The sequence below is a fragment of the Macaca nemestrina genome, chromosome 13 (genome assembly GCF_043159975.1).
Source record: "Macaca nemestrina isolate mMacNem1 chromosome 13, mMacNem.hap1, whole genome shotgun sequence".
NCBI classification, from domain to species: domain Eukaryota; kingdom Metazoa; phylum Chordata; class Mammalia; order Primates; family Cercopithecidae; genus Macaca; species Macaca nemestrina.
Window position 1 is genome coordinate 64,589,069 of NC_092137.1, and position 20,295 is coordinate 64,609,363.

Genomic DNA, 20,295 nt, shown 5'->3' on the forward strand with positions numbered 1-20,295 from the left:
CAAAATAAGAAATACATCAAGTTGTATAGTTCTCACTGGCAAATAAAAGGAAGCATAAATGTTTGCTTGTGGATAGAAATATTTTCTAGCACTAAACATCAGTAGTTGTTTTATCATATGTTTACATTTAACAGAAGGTAACTAATGATAGTCAAAGACACTGCTCAATATATTACTTTTTTTTTTTTTTTTTTTGGAGACAGAGTCTCACTCTGTCACCCAGGCTGGAGTGCAGTGGCATGATCTTGTCTCACTGCAGCCTTCACCTCCTGGGTTCAAACAATTCTCCTGCCTCAGCCTCCTGAGTAGCTGGGACTACAGGCACACACCATCACACCCGGCTAATCTTTTTGTATTTTAGTAGAGATGGGATTTCACTGTGTTGCCCAGGCCGGTCTTGAACTCCTGAGCTCAGAAATCCACCCACCTCGGTCTCCCAAAGTGCTGGGATTACAGGTGTGAGCCACCCCGCCTGGCCTCTTTATATTACCTTTTATATAATAAGTAGTATATTACAGGTATTATATACAAGGTAATATACTGGGCAGTGTCTTAGACTATAATTTTCCAAAATATATGAATGCTTCTTCAAACCATTCCTTTAGACCCCTGGATGATACTAACAGAAGGGGTAAGTATTCCAAGATACATCATAGTTGTGTCATTAGGGAAACAGATTGGGATTGGGTGAAATAAACTTCTGGGTACCAAGCACCCAGAAGATACATTCATAAAACTATCCCAAACATCATGGCTCTCTTGCTCTTGCTAGAAAGCCTAAGTAAATTTTAGTGGAGGCTGAGGAAGACTACCTACACCTGTACTGATTTTCACAAGGACGCACACACAGACATCATCCTCCTATTTTCCTCCAGCGATTTAACACTATGGATTCATAAAAGCCCCAGCTTGGAAGTGGAGACAATCTGTATTCTAACAATCAGAGCCCCTGGGAACATGTGATGTTAAAGTCCCAAAGGGGTTGGACACAGTGCCTCACACCTATAATCCCAGCACTTTGGGAGGCTGAGGCAGGCGGATCACAAGGTCAACATGGTGAAACCCCGTCTCTACCAAAAATACAAAAATTAGCTGGGCGTGGTGGTGTGCACCTGTAGTCCCAGCTACTTGGGAGGCTGACGCAGGAGAGTCGCTTGAACCTGAGAGGCAGAGGTTGCAGTGAGCCGAGATCACACCACTACACGCCAGCCTGGCGACAGAGCGAGACTCTGTCTCAAAAAAAAAAAGTCCCAAAGGGAGGCCAGGGAAGACTTCTGCTCATGCTTCCCTCTCCTACCGTGTTTGGGTTACATCTAAAGAACCAAGACAACAGAAACCATGTTCCAAAATGAGGCCCACAGAGTCAGGAAAAAAACAGATTATTCTTAACCCCCTCTTAAAGATCCATATTAAAGAGTTGAAAATGGAAGTGAAAGGACAAGGTTTCCAGGGAGGATTTTTGGAGAAAGCTCCAGTGCCTGTACACACAGTGGGGATAAATGGAGGATGCAGCTCCTTCCTCTCACAATAGAGGGGCTTAAGGAGAACTTAATGTGTATCAGCTTCAGTCTGGGGAGCAGACTGGATTGGACCAGCCTTGAAAACCTGAAAGGTCTTCAGATGGAGGCGCACGGACAGAGGGCTTTACTGGGCTGGGGAAATGGGGAAAGGATGAAGGCAGGGACTTGGAAGCTGGCTCACTGAGTGCCCTGGGGGTAAAGGAACCTCAGCCAGGAGAATCAGAGATGTTGCTGGATTTCCAGGAACCAAGGAAGCACAGGCAGCTGCCGGGATTGCGATGCGTGGACCTTTCGCCTGTGACCCACAGGTGAGAGAACTCAGTGATGATGAGGGGGAGGGAGTTACTGAGGAAGATTGAACTTTAATACCAGTTAAGTCCTGAGAAGGCCCACCCTGGAACTTTCTTGCACCTTTCTCTAGATTTCCTTCCTCTTCCTCCAACCCTGGGGAACTATAGTCAGCAGCTGAAGGGAGGAGAGGGGAAGGAGAGTCAGTCACAACTGCCCCACCCAGTAGGCCTGAGCTGGGAGAAAGATGAGGACTCTAAATCTTTCTCAGTTTAGAGTTTTTGTTATTCCACAGGACTGGACATTTGATTTCTGAAATGAGATTACATTTCAGGGCTTCAGTGACTGTAGGACTCTTTTAGCTCAGAGGGACCAGAAAAGTCAGAGTCTGCTGGAGTTTCCTCCTGCAGCGCACATTCAAAGGGATCCTGGAAGACCACACAAAGCTTCTGTGTGATCCCAGCACGGGATAGCAGGACATGAGCAAGTCCAAGCCTGCCCCTGTCCTGGAGATGGGGCAATGAGGGCAGAGAGTCCACTGAGGGCAGGCTTGGGTGTGGAGCACCTTCAGAGAGGAGCCCTTCCCTGGAGACAGGGCAGGAAGCCAGGCTCACTCTCTGGCACCCAGGAGTCTAGGGAGTGAGGGTGACGACAGCGGAGAGGCTCCCAGCAGGATGGGGCCTGAGGAAGCCAGTGAATCTGCAAAGGCCTGCGGGTCAGGCCCAGCTCTCAGGGGCCCCGCCGAGGGGAACCTCCTCCAGCAGGTAACTTGAATGGAGGGCAGGCCAGACACCGAGGGAAGTTAGCCCAGTGAGGCGGCCCTTGTGCCTCAGGCTCAGGGAAGGAAGGTGAGTTCAGAATCAAAAGAAGGTGTAATTAGAAGCTGCAAGTAGATACACATGAGGGCGTAATACCAGCCATCACGCAGCTGAGAGCGCTCGGAGCACTCTGGAAGAAAGACAGCGCAAATTCAAAGTAATATTATCATCTTAATTATAATTAGAACCTGCAAGTCGAGTCTTGAAAGGCATTTATAGCATATCCTTACTTGTTTCGGTCAGCTTCCCAGAAAGGGGAAAAAATAGACTTGGACTTTTTAAATTTAGGCAAGAAATAGATCGGCCCATGCGTTAGGGCTGCTGTCTAGAGCCCCCTATGTGAGGGACGTCCTTTGGGGCTCAGTTTATTAAAGTTCTGCCTAGAGCCTAAAAGCTCAATATGGCAGAAAATAGGCTTTTTTTTTTTTTTTTTTAAACTTGAGAGGGCTGCAAGCCAGTTGGAAGCTTCCACCCACTGTGAAGCAGTGAGACTGGTAAATTAGCTAGTAAATTACCCCTGACTCAGGGCCCATTGAGTGATAGGTCTACAAAGCAGAGCACGAGGGGAGGACGGTCAGCGAATATCCGGGAGAACCCCAGTTGTTCCTGGTTATCCCCTGGGCTGAGGATAATTCAGACTTGCTAAGCTTTTTCCTCTCACTTTCTACCCCTCTTAGAGGACAGGAGGCATCAGACAGGGGCCCGAGGGAGAAATGCTCCCCTTATTTAGCTGTTGTGGGAAGCTCTGGTGAAAACCCCATGAAAGCAGGTTGGGCTGATGGTCACAATGAGGTCTCTGCTTCTATGGAATTCAGCCGCCCACGCTGCTCCCGTGCTCGGTTCCTGTGAACAATCCAGAAACAGCTGTGATTGGCAGAGCCACTAAAACCAGAGCTTTGTAGATGGGACAAAAACAGTCACACCACTGTGTGGTGCAACTGGGTTTGCAGGCTCCCTGACAGATGAAGACAAGTGTTGCATAACAGCTTATGAAAAATTGGCTTTAAAAAACTCTGCATACCTGGGTCATAGTCAATGAGAACTAATGTAGGAGCTTCTATCCCATCTCCTATTCCCAAAATTTAGGCACCCAATCTCCCTTGGTTTTCAAGGGCCCCTTTCATGCCCAGCTCTGCCCTGTCTCGTGCTCAAAACCCATTTCTTGATCTCCTTTCCCTTCTCCACTCAGTTTCTACGTTCCAAACTTACCCTTAGACCAATTCCTTAAGGACTCTGATAGTTTGACAATCAGCAGTTTGGGATTAACATATCCCCTCTTCCAGATAACATTGATCCTACCTGGAGCTTCGCAGAGTTGTGCCCTCACCTAAAAGGAGGCTGTGGGGAATGTTTGAGGCGCCGCCTGGCCCGGGGGGAGACAGTTCAGTGTAGGGCATCTCTCGACAGTACCAGATGCATACAAGTCTGAAGTCTTGGAGCATCAGGACTTTTTTTTTTTTTTCTTCAATTTTGCTCTGAGCTTTTTGGCGACTATCCTTGCTCAGATAAGTTTTTCTCTAAGTTTCTAATTTCTAGGTTTGTCATGATTTACATTTAAAACAAACAAATTTTAATCATTCCCACCCCACCCTGCTAAGTGTTGTAGCAGCTTTTTGCTGGGTGGAAAGAAACCTGGAGTCTGTTCCAAAAACTTTGGAAAAGGAAACCCTGATCTCTCCAATGCTCACTATATACTTTCCATGTACAGGAGTGGTTTACTGCAGCAAAGAGTATTTTCTTACGCCTTCTGGGTAATTTTGTGCAAAAATTTACAATGTCAAGGGAACATGGTTATTAGGAGCAAACCATACAACTCCTTATCTGTTTCTCCACAGGCGCTAGCCATGGGATTCAGAGCCATGTGCCAGCTCTTCCTGCTAAAAATATTCTCAATTTGGTCTCTGCCAGCAGTGAGGATGGCAGTGTGAATGTGTGAATTCTTGCTCCAAACTGGCTAGAACCACGTTTTGTAAATGTCATTTCTTGGGATGCTGTTTTATCTGAGAAATCACATTTCACCAGCGGCACTGAGACTAGCTGATGATACCATACAAGTTCTGACTCCTGCAGGGAGAAGCTCTTTGAGGCCCTTTTTCAATACAGCTGACATGTTTTCCATTTAAGAGCCTTTTTAGGACAAGGTTAAACTCTCACATCACTCTATAAATCTTATGAAATGAAAATCAGATTCAGTACAGTTACAAGCTGTTCAATTCTATCTCCTTTATAACATTTGATGTAACTAATATAACAGAAAATGTAAAAACCCTCTTTCTTGCTTTCTACCAAGGCAGCAATATGGACTCTATATAAACAAAACGTAGAACTGAAAATGAATTACATGTTTAAAATACAGATTTTTACACAGCAAGACAACAGTCCTGAACCTCCTCCTCCTTAAAAATTAATGTCATAATCTCCAAAGCATTTTTGGTCATGCAAAGTCACTATCAGATAAACCTCAAATTCATAATCCCAAGGTAAAAGACACTCCTCAAAATGGAAGAAAATGTCTTCTTCCAGAATCATTAGATATATTATTTTACTTGGTAGGGTTTGCAATGATAGAAGCCAGGAGTTAAGCTAGGTATTTATTAACCTAAGACAAGACACGGGGAAATGTACTTCATACAATCTTCAAGCAGATACGCCACTGTTTTAAAATGAATTTCATTAAGGCTTATACTCAGCACACCTACTATACGTATGTATTTAAAATATAGTTTTTCCACTAATTGCAAGATTTAGTGAAAATGTGTGGCTTTGGCAGGCAATGAATAATAAAACGAGTATGCTACATGTTCAGTAAAGTTAAAGTTGGGGTTGGAAATGACCATTTATTTTTCAGATTACGATAAAATCTTGTTTGCCTGGAATTCAGGCTACTAGGAATATCAAATAAGAGAAATGCTTTGAAAATGTTCTGCTTTTATGGTTGTTATGATGTGACTAGTAACTAAGTTGATAGGTGTATATAACTAATAAAAGCAAAAACTTCTAGGTTGCTCGTTAATAATTGTATAGCTTCACCCCAGGCTCTTTGCCATTTGAGGATATAGTCCTCTGTGCAGTTTCATGCTCATGGGAAGACCCTGTGTGGTTCTGAAGGGGTGTGTGCACCCAGTGCCTAAGTACAACACCCCCAGAGCAAAGAGGTAGAAAATGGTAGTGGCTAAGTATGTGGACTCCATGGCAGTCAGTCTGAGTTCAGAACCCAACCATACCACGTACTCACTGTGTGACTTTAGGTCGAATTGTCAACCTCTTTAGCCTCAGTTTCCTTATTAATATGTAAATAAAGCTACATCATTGGATTGTGAAGACTATACTAATGTAGAGTGTCTAGCAGCACGCAGGCACATAGAAGGCACTCAATAAACGTGAAGATTTTTATTCCCAAATGATCCTTTTCCAGTGGGTCCCAACCTTAAGTCTATATCTGAATTTTACTAGAGATGTGATAGAACCATATTCAGGAGAATTACCAAGGAAACACCTGTCACCTTTCTATTACCCCAGGTGTAGCTCCTAAAATTCCATCACTTGAACAAGCGTAAACAGAGAATATATTTGAACATTAAATACAGTGTTACTATTAGCAGAAACAACATCTAACACCTTTCTGCAAGTGTTCCATGTTCTGTCTCAGGAGCCAGTTGGGATATGGGATTCTGGCCCATCTAAAACCCAGAATTCCCAAACTCCTGTTCTGACTGTCTCCAACTACCAGGCTCACCAATCCACTTTGGCCCTCTACCAACTACAGATTTTCTCACTCCTCCTAATGATTGTGTACTCTTGATTTAAGAGGAGCAGTTCTCCTTTAATCCAAGCCAAGTTAGAGAAAGCATGGAAGAAACATTCATTTCTCTTCCCAACTTGGCTGTCAGGTTTTTGGGAGTTGGCCAGGAGGAAAGATGGTCCCATGAGGAACTGCAAAACCAAGTGTCAACTGCCTGGATGCTGCAGGCCATACACACTTCTGGGGTAATGCTTTTCTCTAACATTCAAGTGAAGTGGCAGGAACCCCCATCGCACATTTGGTGGAAGCCAGCGTTTCTCTTCCTGAAAAGTTTGCTGGAACTCTCAAGGAGCTTCCTTTTCTCCTAGTCTCCTCTTGCTCAGATTTCTCCATTCCTCTGCACTCCTGAGTGAACCCCATGTCTTTCCTCCTAAGACTGCTGTGTTCCTCATATTGCTTTGTTCCATGTTGAATGCTGCCCCAATTCCTTAATTTTCTCCAAAGCACCATCCACACAAGGCTGGACTATGCAGTAGTGTTTGGAGCAAGCAAGGGGTTGCCTGCAATACAGTTCAGCACAGGGACAACAGATGCCATTGCTGAGAAAGCCCATCTGTTATTCCTGCCCTGGGGACTGTCCTGCTGACTGTATTAACCCTTAGGCCAATCCTGATGCTGTTTCTCAGGTCCCTCCTCTCTCCAGGCCCTTCTCCCTTCTCTGAGAGCCAGTCTTCTCCCCCCAAATCCTGATTTCTTTCTTGTGCACAGAAACTGGCTCTCCATAACCTTATGTCCCACTAAACTCAGGTCTGCCTTTGCAGTGCTTTGCTGGGCAGAGGCTCCACAAATACCTCTGCCCTTAAGCTGCCTAAATATCTGACAGCAGCTTTGAAATTCATACATAGGACATTTGTTTTCCCCAGCCTCTGTAAGAGGGAGGAAGACTATATGCCTGCTAGGATAGAAGATAGGTGTGGCTCAGAGTCACAGAGACCCAAAATGACAGTGGCTTACATGAAGTGGAATTTTTATTTCTCTCACACATAGATGTCTGAGCTGTAATTAGGGCACAGCTTCATGAAAGCATCCTCCAGGACCCAGTTTCCTTTTATGTTATTGCTGTATTCTCCTTAAGGTGTTGTCTTCATGATTTCAGATGTTTCACGGCCACAGCCTGGGCCAGCCAGCAGGAGGGAGTAAAAGGCAATGTGGAGGGCATGCCCTTCCCTCGAGGGCATAGCCTGGAAGTGGCCTATATCACTCCCCTTGCATCTACTGGTCAAAACTTAATCACGTGACTGCAATACAGGCTGTGAATTAGAGGCATCATTTCAGGGGACCATGGGTCTAGCTAAAAATCAGATCTACCTTAGAACTGTACTGTCCAATAGAGTAGCCACTAGCACATGTGGCCATTTACATTTGAATGAATTAAATGAAATTTAAAATTCAGTTCTTCAGTCAGCCTAGCTCCATTTTAAGTGCTCAGTAGCCACATGTGGCTCATGATGACCACATGGGACATTACAGACATGGAACATTTTAATCTCAAAGTTTTACTGGGCAGTGCTGCTAAAGAAAAAGCATGAAATACTAGGTGCAATTGGCGGTCATTGTCACAGGCACTAAAAAGGTTTATTCTTCCTCTTTTAAGAGTAAGTCTCTTGGACTTGAGAATTTTTCCAGCCCAACAGTGTGACCTTGTGTAGCAGTTGCTCACCAGGCAGTGATCATGATTGAAGGGTATAGCACACACCTGGCACATACTAGAGAGTCAATAAATGTTGGCACCCTCTCCCCATGCCACCATCCCCCCATACACACAGTCCCCCTCCCCTTTATGGAACTTACAGAGTCCTGCGTCTCACCCTGAAGGTGAGACATTATTGATTCCCCCCAACATCGCATCGCACCAGAGAAACTGGGAGACTCACCCTTTCCAAGGTGAGGGAGTGAGGTGTATGCTGAGGTGGGATTTCATCGTAGTGTCTGCTTTGATACAGTGGGAAGCCTGACAGTGACAAATGACCACTTTTCATGCCTTTTTAAGAATTTGGGGAAAGAAAAGGATCACATGTGCTTACATAAGAAAGGGAGGCTTGTTCTCTCCAGCTAAGCCAGCTCTCAGCCTGGAGTTATGTTAGTCTGGGACAGCGTTTGCTTGGGATCTCATGCACCACCAGAGAACCCATACCAAATCTTTTTTTCTGAAGAACTGCTGGATCCTGGGAGCTGGATCACTTTGTCTCCTTGACTTTCAGGTGCTCTGTGGCCTTAGGCCTCCTCTTTGGTGACCAGAAACCTATATCCTGTAACATTCTAGAGCCCCTAGATGGTGAGGGGGAAGGTGGTAGGAGAAGGGAACAAAGTGAGGGAAGAGACCAGGAGGCTCAACATTAGTCCCTTTCACATCAAGAAGTCTGTATATGGGCTCTTGGGCAAGAGAGGAAAGCATGAAGTTGCTAATTCTTAAACTGTGTGAAGTCACAAGCCTGTTTGAGAATTTGAAAAAAGCTACAGACTGTCTCCCCCTTCTGAAAAAATGCAGATACATGCCAACATGTAAAAACATCTTTTTTAATTATTATTACACTTTAAGTTCCAGGGTACATGTGCACACCATGCAGGTTTGTTACATATGTATACATGTGCCATGTTGGTGTGCTGCACCCATTAACTCGTCATTTACATTAGGTGTATCTCCTAATGCTATCCCCCCACTCCGTCCCCCAACCCCATGACAGGCCCCAGTGTGTGATGTTCCCCTTCCTGTGTCCAAGTGTTTACATTGTTCAATTCCCACCTATGAGTGAGAACATGTGGTATTTGGTTTTTTGGCCTTGCGATAGTTTGCTGAGAATTATAAAAACATCTTAAAAGGCTCAAGGACTCGGCCGGGCGCGGTGGCTCAAGCCTGTAATCCCAGCACTTTGGGAGGCCGAGACGGGCGGATCACGAGGTCAGGAGATCGAGACCATCCTGGCTAACAAGGTGTAACCCCATCTCAACTAAAAAATACAAAAAATAACTAGCCGGGCGAGGTGGCGGGCACCTGTAGTCCCAGCTACTCGGGAGGCTGAGGCAGGAGAATGGCGTAAACCCGGGAGGCGGAGCTTGCAGTGAGCTGAGATCCGGCCACTGCATCCCAGCCTGGGCGACAGAGCGAGACTCCCTCTCAAAAAAAAAAAAAAAAAAAAAAAAAAAAAAAGGCTCAAGGACTCACTTAAATTATGTTACCTTAGTTTGGAATCCTAAATAATCACTATGATTTTGTAAAGTCTTATAAGGTTGTATAAAGTTTATACATTATCAGGCTTAAAGAAATCCTCCAGGGCCCTAAGCCCATAAAGGGACAGCCCTGGGTAGAGCTCAGTCATAAAGAAATGTCACAGCATTTAGGTTCCATTTTGATTTTTTGGACTCTGGGGATGTGAGAAACACCTTCTGTAGGATAACTTCCCAGGGACAAAGGCAGCCACATTCATCTAATACCTGAAGGTTCAAAAATCACCCAGGAGCACAAATTACTCAGCTCTGAAGATAGGGAAATTAAAATGCATGAGAAATGAGACTACATGAAGCTCAACTTGCATGTGAGAAAATAAAATTCCTGATTTGAAATTTCTCTGGGGAGAAGTCTTTGCTATATTATGAGAGCAAAAGATCATTACATGGTTGATGAGGGGCATCCTGAGGTCCCTTGGCTCAAGCGCAGAGAGTGAAGCATGAGTAAAGGGTAGAGTCAAGCATAAGGTAGGCCACAAATGTAGTGACTATGTTATTTAGATGTGTGCTATGTCACTTGGTCTGTCATCAATGACACTTTTACCTCTTCCTGCTTTTCCAAATCTGTAGCTCCTGGGGCAGCTGGTGTTCAAAGCCTTATAGAAACTCTGTTCCCCTAAATCAGTGGTTCTCATCCTTGTTTGCATATTAGAACCACCTGGAGACTTAAAATACTGCTGCCTGCACATCGCCATTTGATTGGTCTGTAGTGGGGCCCAGGAACCCTTGCAACAAAAGCTTCCCAGATGATTCTAATGCACAGCTATGGCTGAGAACCACTCCTTTAGTGTTGTTAGAAATTACTGCAGGTATTCCGAGCATCTGTAGAGAATTTAGAGCGTTAATAATCAGAAAAAAGCTGAACGGACTGTTCTTTTAACAAACATGACAACCTTAGAGTAAGGAAAGCTGCATTGTCAAAGAAGGTTGGCCAGGAAAATGGGTTTGTGGGTCTGGCATTAGTCCTCTTTTCATTCATTAAATAACAGAGCCTGATCGGCTTCAGTAATGAATGTGAACTTCTGTTAAATACTTAATAAGATGAGAGTTTCCAGAGAGAAGTAATCAAGAATGAGTTTAATACTGTTCCAGTTAGGTGCAGATTAAACAATGTGCTGCATAAAAATTCAAAGCCAATGGAGCTAAAGAGGAACTTGGAAGTTGCTCATGGTTAGGATGGGGGTTGCTGATGGCAGGAGGGTCAACACTGTCAGCCACCACATTGCTTGGCAATAAGACCTGGTGATGATGCGCTTTGATAGGGTTAGGTACTAATCCAATGATGTGTGAGTTAGCTGTCACCTTTCTTCCAACTATATTATTCTTGTTTTTAGGAAGCAGAGGGCTAAAGGGTGACACTGGGGACTTTTCAGTCACATGCACAGAGCAGTCAGTGAGATGGATGTCTTAGTTTGGGTTCCCCAGAAGCATGTTCCACAATAAGGATTTGAGTACAAGAGTTCATTTGGAAGGTGATCCCAGGAAACATTAAGGGGAAAATGGGAAAGGAGATAGGGAAGGAAAAAAGGCAATAAAGGTGTGTTATCAGCTGGGCACAATGGCTCATGCCTGTAATCCCAGCACTTTGGGAGGCTGAGGCAAGTGGATCACTTGAGATCAGGAGTTTGAGACCAGCGTGGCCAACATGGTGAAACCCCGCCTCTACGAAAATACATAAAAATTTTAGCTGGGTATGGTGGTGTGCACCTGTAATCCCAGCTACTTGGGGGGCTGAGGCAGGAGAATCACTTGAACCCTGGAGGAGGAGGTTGAAGTGAGCCGAGATCACACCACTGCACTCCAGCCTGGGCAACAGAGTAAGACTCCATCTCAAAAAAAAAAAAAAAAAAAGAGTGCATTATCAGTTATCACTGAGGGCAACTGGGGCTTACTCTTGCTGTGTAGAAATGCCTCAGAATCACCCAACTGAGACTGGGTCTTTATCTACCACATCCCCATCCATCATGGGCTGAAGTCTGCTTCCAGCGTAGCAACTCTCCTTTTCTGGCTCCTAGGCCTGATGTGCTTTCCCAGCCAGATAAAGGCTTGAAGAGACAGAGTGGCAGGTGTGGGAAATAAGCAGGTTTTGGAGTGTAGAAATGAAAACAGAGAATATGGGCAGGGCACTGACAGTGTCTGCCACTGTGGATAAATCCATTCATCCACCCATCCATCTGCCCATTCATCAGCATAATGATCAAGTGGCAGACACATTTTGGAATAATGGCTGGTCACATGTTCACAAAAACTCTTACAGATTTCTATACAGTGGCCTTACAGAGAAGAAACAGGGGTGGACCAGCCCACTATATTTCTTTAAATCTGTCTGCCAATCTCCCAGCCTATCCAATCTTTCTTTGAATCTACGAGGTAACATTTTATTCAACTCTCAAAATTTATTATGCTTAAAATGACCTCCTTTCATCCCCCAACCCTAATGCAATGCTAAAATCTCAATTATAGGTTAGCAGGTAGGTTCCCATTGGGTCTAGCCTACCGGGGGTAAAGAGAGAAAAATTGCTTGAATGTGGTAAGATTCATGATAAAGGGAATGAGGTCACCTGACCCAGTCAGGTTTGAGTCTCCCGACACTTTTGCCATTAACTACTCTGCTTCTGTCAGCAAAGCCCTTGGCTATGTTCTGCAGACCCAGCCCAAAGCATGCATTCTTTAACAGCTATTTGATCCTTATTTCAAATAATCAAAGAGATTCTCACCAGTAAGGAGCCAGAGTTGGGCCAGAATCTAGGGTGCTATGGTTTGAATGTGTGTTCCCTCCCAAACTCATGTTGAAATTTAATTGCCATTGTGACAGTATTAAGAAGTGATGAGGCCATGAGGGCTATGCCCTCATGCATGCATTAATGCCATTATCATGTGAGTGGATCCATTATTGTGGGAACGGGTTCCTCATAATAGGACAAGTTTAGCCCCTTTTGTCTCTCTCTCGCTGTCTCTTTGCCCTTCTGCCATGGGGTGACTTAGCAAGAAAGCCTCCACCAGATGCGACCCCCTGATCTTGGACTTCCCAGCCTCTAGAGCTGGAGAAAGAAAGTTCCCTTCATTATACGTTACCCAGTCTGTGGAATTCTGTTATAGCAGCACAAAGCAAACTAAGACATAGGCTCACAGCAGGGAGAGGTGAGGAATTGTCTCAGATGGGTAAGTGAAATTCAAATGCAATCACTTCATGTGGGAATTGTTTGACACAGCCCAAAACAAACCACCAACCTACTAAACCTTAGGGTTTTAAAAAGTAATACTGTGTAAAACCAAATAATCTCACCCCATCCCTGGCCTTTATGCAGGGTGGAGTTTGGGGTGAAGCAGGTGTCAGGAGGGCTGCCACACAGAACCATGGCTCTTGGATTTGCTCTCCTTGTTTATCTCAGGGAGGGCCGTCAAGCAGCCCAGCAAGGCATTTGCCTCTTTTGTGAGAATTCACTCTGCCTCTCACATTCTTCACTAGATCCCTTAAAGTTGACAACACATTGCAGTGTCTGGGGCAGAGACGATATTTGAACCATGACATTATCTCTTTTTCTCAACTTCAGAATGCCAAGAGAAACTTCAAATAAATTTCTAGTGCTTCTTGAAATACTTTCAATAGACATACATTAAATACTTTATACTTCCTTCCAAATTCTGATTTTTAGAGACAGAACTAATGTTACCTTAGAGTCTTGCCCAGTTCTGACAGACTAAAAATTATTTATATGGCCTTTTCTGACCACAAAAATAATTCCACTTCATAAAAATTCAAACCCAAGAGAGATGAAGGAGACTGTGGTGTGGGAGTCTCTCATGGCCAGGGTAGGGGATGTGGACGGCACAAAGTTGGGAATGTCGGCCATGCACATTACGTGGTAATAAAACCTAGTGACGTTGCACTTTGACGGGAGCACAGATGTCAGAATGGCTTCATCACTCTGGCCTCCTCCAAATGTCCTGCCTCCTGGGAATCGGGAGGTGGAGGCAGTTGGGCTCCTGGCTTGTCCCATTACAAATAACAAGCGATATCATTCAACAAACGTTCACTGAGTGCCAAGCAGTGAGAAGACACGATGAGCAGGGCAGACCCCATGATGCCTGCTCTCCAGAAACTCTCTTCTGTGTTGAGAGGAGATGGAACTAAATTTTTAAAACCTCAGTCCTCCATGTACAGCTGTAATCAGAGATGAGATTCCCCCAAAGAAGGGATCCCGGCTCTAAGAGAACACGTAGCAAAGGACTGTGCCCTAGACTGGGGACTGACGAGACTTCCCTGTGCCATCAGATGGAGGAGGCATTAACTGGAAGGGGAGGGCAGTGGGGTTTGAGGCATTTGAGAGGGCAGGAGGCATAAGTGCAAGGGCTTGTGGTATGAGGGGATCTCTGCAGATCTGGAGACTGAAGGCAGACTTGGGGGCTAGGGAGCAGAGAGCGGTGGATAATGCGGTCAGATCAGGCAGGGTTTGTCAGCCAGGCTAAGGGGCTTTCGAGCTGAGCAGAATGCTAAGCAGGGGTTTGCATGTGGGCGAGGCAGGGGGTGGTTGCAGTGGAGGGTGGATTGGGTGGGGGACTATTGATAGGCATAACCCCAGTCTGTGGGCCAGTGCAGTTATCCTAGCAAGAGTGGGCAGAGGGTGCCTGGGGCTGGCAGACAACCAGGGTGTTTGCTCCAAACCCTCTTACAGCTACAAACGGAGCATTACTGTTGTGGCTACTGGTTTCCAGGATGCCAGTCCACTGTGCCAGCGCAATGGTATCCGCTCCCCTGAGGGAGCTTCCTCAGACCGTGCACATCCTTGTTTAGTAGGTCTCAGGAGGGCTCAGGAATAGGAAGTTTAAAAGCTTCTCCAGGCAGGCATCTGCATTTTTTTTCCATTTGCTCCAGAAAGGTTTGCTCTGAAAGAGGGTGTTAAACCCTAGACCAAGCACTAGGTGTTAATTCGGTTCTACCGCTTTCATCAAACGGTGTCAGCTCACAAGTCTCAGTCCCACCAGCTGCAAAATGGGGGTGGTCATTTCTTTCTGTGCCTTATGGGGTTGTTCTGAGAATCTAATGAATTTGAAAGCATGACACAAATACCTGATGTTCTTGCTCTGTAAACAAACAATAGTTTTTAATGTGGAAAAGACATTTTGATTTCATTATTTGGTATTTTGGCCCTCTTTTCTCTAGGCTACACAGGACAAGTGAGGGCTGTTTAAACAACACAGGTGCTTGCTCCAGAGTCCCCGTGCTTCACTGAGGAAGGGGTGCTGCTCCTTCCCCGGGTCCTCAGTGGCTTCCCCTCATCTCGGCCACAGCTGCCGCTTCCCTCCCACTGGCTCACGAGGTTGTTGCTGCTGCAGCCTGAGCTACCAGTTCCCCCGCCTTTGGTCACACATCACCTAACGTTTGCTCTGCTCCAGACACTGACCAAAACTCTTTACACATGTTACCAAAATTATCACCTCCCCTTAAGAGATGAGGAAACTGAGCCTTAAATTGGTGTTCACATGGCCAGGAAAGCGGGGAGCTGCTACCTGAACCCATTAACCACTCTGTAATACCATGGTTTGTAGGAAGGAGGGTTTCCTTCCTCCCTGGAGTGTGATCCCCAGAGCTGAGGGGTGGCCTGTATTCCCACTTATCTGCCCTCTTATTCTTTGTGCCCTAGAGGTCCAACCATTAGGCTCAAACTTCTCTTTTACTCTTTCTTCCAGAGAAACGAGGAACCATCAAGCAAAGGGGACATCTGGAGTGGCAGAGAAACAAGGAACCATCAAGTAAAGGGGGCATCTGGGGTAAGTGTATAGATCCAGCCTTGACCCTCATTAACTAGTGGAGACGCTCATAAGGTTGTGGGCTGCTTGAGGGCAAGGGCACCCTCTTATTCGTCTTTGTGTGAATGGCACAAAGTAGGTGTTTGGTAATGTCTGCTGATTACTGAAGTGCTGGCACGATGCCTAAGGGAAGAGAAGCACCGATTAATCTAGTGCTGGCTTCTCACACCCTGCTTTGATTGGGGGCAATGGCAATGGCAATGTTAACCTCAAAAGGTGTGTGGTGCTTTACAGTGTACACAATGCGTCAGTCTACAATGTTCATTCTGCAAGATGATTTTTATCCCCATTAGAGGGAAAATAAGCAGAGGTGCAGGGAAGTTAAGTGACTTGCAATGCTGCAGATTGATTTGAAAGCACTGGCACTGGAGTCAGTCAGATGGGTTTGAGTCCTAACTCTACCTTGAACTAAGTAGTTACCATGTGGCTACGTGGCACTGAGCTAGGTCCTTACACCCTAGAAACTCTACTTTCCTCATGAGTAAAATCAAGATGATGATGGCACCATTTACATAGGATTGTCTTGAGGATTAAATGAGATTATGCATATAAAGCATAAGGCACATAGTTAGTGCGCAGTAAATATTGGCATTTGCTAGTGGTCATAGAGCTGGAGCTCTGGTTGTCTGACTTTAGTCAAATATTCTTTGCCCAGATTTGAAGCCTGTGATCAGCACATTTATATTGAACAAATGCACAGCAGAATATTGAGAAGGAATTTATGACAATATTTCCATAAAGAGTTGGCATTTGCATTGATGAAACCAAAAACAGAGCCCTCAGAACTGACCAGGGAGAAGAACCATGGATGTCTCTGAGGAACTTGGGTCCTTCTTTCAGACCTGGGAAAGGATGGTCCCTGCTGCCTATAACTATAATGTTCAGCACAGTGACCTTGACTTGGAGTCGCCAACTGATTTCAGTTATGGTTTGAGGCATCACTGGAGAATGGGATATCGCTCATTTGTTTAACAAACACTTCTTGGGCACCTGCTGTGTGCCAGCCACTGTGCTGTGAGTCAGGATGTGATGGAGAGCAGAAGAGGCAGAGCCTGTGGCTGCATGAAGTCCCCAGTCAGGTAGGAACACTGGAGGGGCTGCTCTCAGCCTTGAGAAACTCAGCAGCCAAGGAGCCACGCCCCTGGTGGGTCAGCGGACCACTCAGACAGGTAGTGACCAGGCTCTGTTATAATTTATTTTCTCTTAATGGTAAAGTTGTGAGCAAGTCTCAACTCCCATTTCTTCTTAGAGAAAATATAGGCAAGAAGTGGTCACAGAAATAGAGCTGGAGAGGAGTCATTTTTTTGGGTAGGGTCCTAGGATCCATGAAAACATCTCCAAATGGCAGATGGTCTGGAGGGAGAATCCCATGCCTCATCCTCATCTAATCGGATCATCTGTCTTTTTAAATACTATCCTAAAGGATATGTGTCTTGGCTGGATGAGACAGTGGAGGAAACCCGTTTGATTTTCTTGATGAGACTTCTCTCCCTTCAATGTAGATTCACAGAGAAATGATGGTTTAATAGAGAGATCTAAATTACCCAAAATTAACAACTTGACATTTATGGTGTTAGCTTCATAACTACTGATAGAGAGACAACCAGAGCTAAAGCATTGGCTTTTGGGCCCTCCTTCTAGGATAATATGCTTATTTCCAAAGGAAATGCATCCTCCCATCCAGGTCACATCTTCTGGCTGTCCCAAAGCCAGCACTGGAGCTGGCAGAAGGGATTGAGGTATGATTTGTGTCATGCCTTTTTATTTGTCAGACCAGAAAATGCCATACCTGACTCATTGAGTCAGCTTGGGGATCAAATGAGATCATATATGTAAAACAGCAGAGTGCCCGACTTGTGACAAAGACTTAACATTTGCTAACCATTTGGAGTGGATCTCTAGCACTCCTATCTCCTTTGGGGAACAGTCCCCCTTCCATTCCACACTGCCTTGGTGGGCATGGTACCCTTTCTCCTGAATGCAGCAAGAGAGAGTTAGGCCCACATACAAGGACATGCAGAGATGAGAATGGGATGGACAGAGAGAGGGTCCTGGCATGTATGAGAACAGACATGGTTCCTAAATCTCAGATTCCTGTACCTCCTTTTTCAATTCTGAGTCACCTTGGGCCAAGCCACAAAGGTGAGCAAAGAGTTTCCATTTTACTTAAGCAGCCTGAGTTGAGGTTCCATAATTTACCATTGGTCCCATGAGGATGTGAGGGCATGATGCCATAAGTCCACGTGGCAGGAGAACCAGGTGGACAGTAACCTTTTAGGTGCCCACAACTGAGAAGTGAGAATGTTCTCAGAGCACCCCTGGGTCTTAGTCACTGACATTTCAACAGGCTGCAAAACATCTTTCACCTGCCTCTTAACTGCCCTCTGTGAGTTACATATTGTGGCTTACCACCGAAAGTGACACCTCCCTTCTGAGTCTCAAAGACAGCAAGTCAAGCTGAGAACTTGGAACTGTGTATTAGTGAGAGGAACCTCCCACTGGTTTAGATCAGGGAGGACATCCAGTGGTCTGCTCAGGTCAGTCATGCCCCAGGCCAGCAGCTGGAAGGACAGCAGAGTGGGCTCAGTGAGCAGTGACTATAACCCAGAAAACAGATGTTAATCTCAAGGGCAGTCTCTGGGCATCCTGCATCTTTGGACCCCCCGGGCTGAGTGCTGCATCAAGGAGTCTGAAGTTCTTTAAGGTCCCAGTGAATGGAATGGAATCTGCCCCAGCTGGCAGCATGTCCCTGGCTGTACTAAATGAGATTCTGTGGGGTATGGGGAAAGGCACGAGAACTTTAGGCCCCTGAGGTCAGGGAGACACAGCCAAATAGCTCAGATACAAGTGTCTTGGCAGGCACAGAGGGGTGTAGCAGTGAGGTGAGTGGAGGGTGGGGTGCATTTTTTGCTAGTGTGCCCAGTTTTATTGACAAAAAAGGTAGCAGCTGAGCAGGACCTTGACCAAGTGGTGGGATGCAGGATGAGGAGGATGAGTGATATGGGCAAGATGTGGTCCTGGGCCAGCACCATCAGCATCATCTGGGAACTTGTTAGAAAGGCAGAGTCGCGGCCGGGCGCGGTGGCTCATGCCTGTAATGCCAGCACTTTGGGAAGCGAGGTGAACAGATCACTAGGTCAGGAGATCAAGACCATCCTGGCTAACATGTAAACCCCGTCTCTACTAAAACACCAAAAATTAGCCGGGTGTGGTGGCATGTGCCTGTAGTCCCAGCTACTCAGGAGGCTGAGGCAGGGGAATCGCTTGAACCCGGGAGGTGGAGGTTGCAGTGAGCCTAGATTGGGCCACTGCACTCCAGCCTGGCAACACAGGACCAGGCGGGCAAGGCAGGCAGGCATCTGATTGCAGGATCCCCAATACCAGATTTTAGAATCATGTCATTTTTCCATACCATTGAGAAGCTCCTAAAAGTTTTTGAAGAAGAGTGAGTCATTCATTTATTCACTCAGCTAATATTTACCAAGCACCTACCACGTGCCAGGCCCCACACTGGGCACCAGGATCCAACAGTCAACATGCCCATATTAGCTCAGGGCAACTTTTAAGCAAGGGCTTATCTAGAGATGAGATTGCTATTGTCTGTCTTTTCCATCTGATTTGCGAATGGAACATACACCTGCTGTGCTCTCAGAAATAACTCTGCTGCTTGTCTGACAGAAGCGCTTCAGTTGAGCATTTATGGAAGTTTCTAACAATGGTGATGTGAATGGATGGCAGAAAGCAGGCGCGTGCGCACACGCAGTTTTGAAGGGCTGGGGGCCAGTGGGAGAACGCATTTTCTTTCAGGTCTGTGTTGCTTGCCAGGGAGTTGCTATTCTCATGCAGCATCTTAAGATGGCCCTGGCAGCCCTTGGCTTTTGCTTTGTGAGGGTCAATGGACTTCAGGTGTTTCTGCGTTGATCTAACAGTTTTCAGGAAGCCGTGGGCCGGGAGGGTGGGGTGAGCGAGGGGAGGAGTGGGGAAGGGAAGGAGGAAGGCTGTGGGTAGCTTCTCTTCTGTTCTCACATGACAGCTCTGATGAAATTAGAGTGTGATCTCAAAGACAAGCTGGTCTTTTCATCTGAATTAAATGAAATAGGCCAATGTGCTCTTCTAGAAGATCAAACATACCCAGGACAATGTTCAACCCACTTTCTTTGTCCCAGTTTGGGACAAAAACCAGACTGGGGAAAAGAACAGGGAGGCTGGAGCTCCTGCTGGGGCTCCTTCTCTGGCCACACAGCTCCTCTTGGGCTCTGGGCAGGCTGAGCTTGGCGGGCATTGCCCTCTGCTGGGGCAGATCAGGAGAAATGAGCTAAGGCCAGGGATGGTCCTATCAGGTGGCAGAGGACAGGATTTGGAGGAGTCCCAGGGCTATTACAGATTGAGATTTAGCACTCTGGCCTCTGAGAAAACAGCCGGGTTTCTGATCTGCCCAAGCCCTCTGCCTCTCCTGTCAGGGGCCTTCTCAGCATCCCCTAAAGATTCCAATTCCTCTCCTACTCCAGTCTATTCCCTTCTTTCTCTGAATGGTCCATAGCTTATCCCAGTTCTATGGGCAGAGGGGAAAGAAACAGAAGGGAGAGCTAAGAAATTTCTCCCGGCCGGCACAGTCGGTATCACAAGCTCTGTGTCCAGTTTCCTTGTCCTATATTTGGCAGCACGACAGCGGCCTTTCTGACTGATGCGAGCCCCTGTTCTCTTCACTCCCTGGGGATTGTTGATAGGCGGCCAGCATTTCAGTAGGCAGCGCATCATCAGCCCTACCACGGATCTTATTTTAAACTAATTACATTACTGAAGGGTGGGTAGGAGGGAGGAGAGGGGGTAA

General features: G+C 46.0%; 2 long non-coding RNA genes across 8 annotated transcripts in view; one reads left to right on the plus strand and one right to left on the minus strand.

Annotated features, from left to right (window-relative positions):
- Positions 1–20,295, plus strand: part of LOC139357879 (uncharacterized) — a 116,593-nt gene that overhangs the window by 27,611 nt on the left and 68,687 nt on the right. For all 7 annotated transcript variants that reach the window (XR_011611815.1, XR_011611816.1, XR_011611819.1 and 4 more), the window contains exon 2: positions 15,345–15,425. This is a non-coding gene — a long non-coding RNA (uncharacterized lncRNA). The remainder of the gene's footprint in view (positions 1–15,344; positions 15,426–20,295) is intronic.
- LOC105465143 (uncharacterized) overlaps positions 1–20,295 on the minus strand; it is a 152,097-nt gene that overhangs the window by 7,105 nt on the left and 124,697 nt on the right. The window lies entirely within an intron of this gene.